The sequence below is a fragment of the Chrysochloris asiatica genome, unplaced genomic scaffold, assembly GCF_000296735.1.
Source record: "Chrysochloris asiatica unplaced genomic scaffold, ChrAsi1.0 scaffold00012, whole genome shotgun sequence".
Lineage (NCBI taxonomy): Eukaryota > Metazoa > Chordata > Mammalia > Afrosoricida > Chrysochloridae > Chrysochloris > Chrysochloris asiatica.
The window spans coordinates 36,160,986-36,163,683 of NW_006408530.1; the positions used below are offsets into that span (position 1 = coordinate 36,160,986).

Here is a 2,698-nt window from a genome sequence, read left to right on the forward strand (position 1 = left end):
CCAGAAAAGTTGCATGATGACATCAAGAACATCATACAGAAAGAAAACCGAAGGTCATTAAAAAGACATGAAAGAAGGAAGAAACAAAAATGGATGTAAGAAGGCACTCTGAATCTTTCTTGCCAGAGTAGAGATGCTAAAGCAAATGGAAGAAATGAAGAAGTGAAAGAGCTGACCTGAAAGTGTCAAAAGGCAGCTTTAGAAGACAAAGTATTGTTGGGAAATATGCAAAGACCTGGAGCTAGAATACCGAAAGGAAAAAACGCACGCAGTATTTCTCAAGACAAAAGAACCAAAGAAAGAATTCAAGCTTCGACTTGCAATATTGAAGGATCTATGAACAAAATATTGAATGATGCAGAAAGCATCAAAAAAAGATCAAAGGAGCTCTTTCTTGCTCAGCACTGCCATGGCTCGTGGTCCCAAGAAACATCTTAAGCGTGTGGCTGCCCCAAAGCATTGGATGCTGGACAAACTGACCAGTGTGTTTGCTCCACACCCACCCACTGGCCCCCACAAACTGAGAGAATGCCTCCCACTGATCATTTTCTTAAGGAACAGACTTAAGTATGCCCTGACAGGAGATGAAGTTAAAAAGATCTGTATGCAGCGGTTCATTAAGATGGATGGCAAAGTCCGAACTGATATAACACATCCTGCTGGTTTTATGGATGTTATCAGCATTGACAAAACCAGAGAACATTTCCTTCTGGTCTATGACACCAAGGGTTGATTTGCTGCTCATCGTATTATACCTGAGGAGGCGAAGTACAAGTTGTGCAAAGTAAGAAAGATCTTTGTGGGCACAAAAGGAATCCCCTATCTGGTGACCCATGATGCTCGTACCATACGCTACCCTGATCCCCTCATCAAGGTGAATGATACCATTCAGATTGATTTGGAGACTGGAAAGATTACTGACTTCATCAAGTTTGACACTGGTAACCTGTGTATGGTGACTGGAGGTGCCAACTTGGGAAGAATTGGTATGATCACTAACAGAGAGAGACATCCTGGCTCTTTTGATGTGGTTCATGTGAAAGATGCCAATGGCAACAGCTTTGCCACCTGACTTTCCAACATTTTTGTTATTGGCAAAGGTAACAAACCATGGATTTCTCTTCCCCGAGGAAAAGGTATCCGCCTTACCACTGATGAAGAGAGAGATAAGAGACTGGCTAAGCAGTGGGTGAAATGTTCTCTAGGAAATGTGAATGAACAAATCTTTACATAATTAAAGATATTAAACACCACACACACACAAAAAAAAAGATCACACACACACAAAAAAAAAGATCAAAGGAATACAAAATAACAAAAATAAATGGTCAATGTTCAGTCATTTCAAGAGGTAGCATATGATCAAGAACCGATGGTACTGAAAAATGAAGTCCAAGCTACACTGAAGGAACTAGCAAAAAACAAGCCTCCAGTAATTGACTGAGTACAAACTGAAATCTTTCAACAAACTGATGAAACACTGGAGATGCTCACTTATCTCTGCCAAGAAATTAGAAATATAGCTAGCTACCTGGTCAGCCAACTGGACAAGATGCTTATTTGTGACCATTCAAAGAGAGGTGACCCAATGGAATGCAGAAACCATCTAACAATACTCATTAAAACATTAATATTACATGAAAGTAACATTCTGCTGAAGATAATTTTAAAACGGTGTTTGCAAGAGTACATCAACAGGGAACTAACTCCCAGAAATTCAAGTTGGATTCAGAAGAGAGAGTGGAAGAGAGATATCATTGCTGACATCAGATGGGTCTTGGCTGAAACTAGAGAATACCAGAAAGATGCTTTATTGACAATGCAAAGGCTTTCAGCTGTGTGGATCATGACAAGTCATGGAAAACATTGCAAAAACAGCGTACTCCAGAAAATGAATTGTGCTCATGAAGAACAGGAGAAGGGGATACTGAATGGTTTTAAATAAAGAAAGGTGTGCATCAGGTTTATATTCTTTCACCATACTTATTCCATCTGTATGCTGAACAAATAATCCGAGAAACTGGATTATGTGAAGAAGAACGTGACATCAGGATTGATGGAAGACTCATTAACAACACGTTATCTGCAGATGATACAACCTTGCTTGCTGGAAGTGAAGAGGACTTAAAATACTGATTAAAATCAAAGACTACAGCCTTTAGTATGGGTTGCATCTCAATGTAAAGAAAATAGAAGTCATCACCCCTGGACCAATAAATACATCATAATAAGTGGAGAAAAGATTGAAGTTTTGCTTGAATTCACTATGGTCACTCATGGAAGCAGCAGTCAAGAAATCAAACACATATGGCTTTAGGCAAACTGCTGCATAATGCCTCTTTAAAGTGAAGAGCAAAGATATCCATACATTTGAGAACTAAGGTGTGCCTGGCCCAAGCTGCGGTATTTTTAATAGGTTCATATGCATGTAAATGTTAGACCGTGAATAAGGAAGATCACAGAAGAATTGATGCATTTGAGTTATGATGCTGGAGAAGAATATTAAAAGTACCATGAGAACAAACACATCTATGTTGGAAGAAGTATAACCAAAATGCTTGTTGGAAGCCAGGATGACAAGACGTCATCTCTCATACTTTCGACATGGTTTCCGGAAGGACCAAACCCTGGGGAAGGACATTATGCATGGTAAAGTGGAGGGTAGCGAAAAAGAGGAAGACCCCCTCAACAAGATGGA

At 39.6% G+C, this 2,698-nt stretch overlaps 1 pseudogene; it reads left to right on the forward strand.

Annotated features, from left to right (window-relative positions):
- The first annotated feature begins 409 nt into the window (after positions 1–409).
- On the forward strand, positions 410–1,234 carry LOC102831281 (annotated as a pseudogene).
- Positions 1,235–2,698: the final 1,464 nt, after the last annotated feature.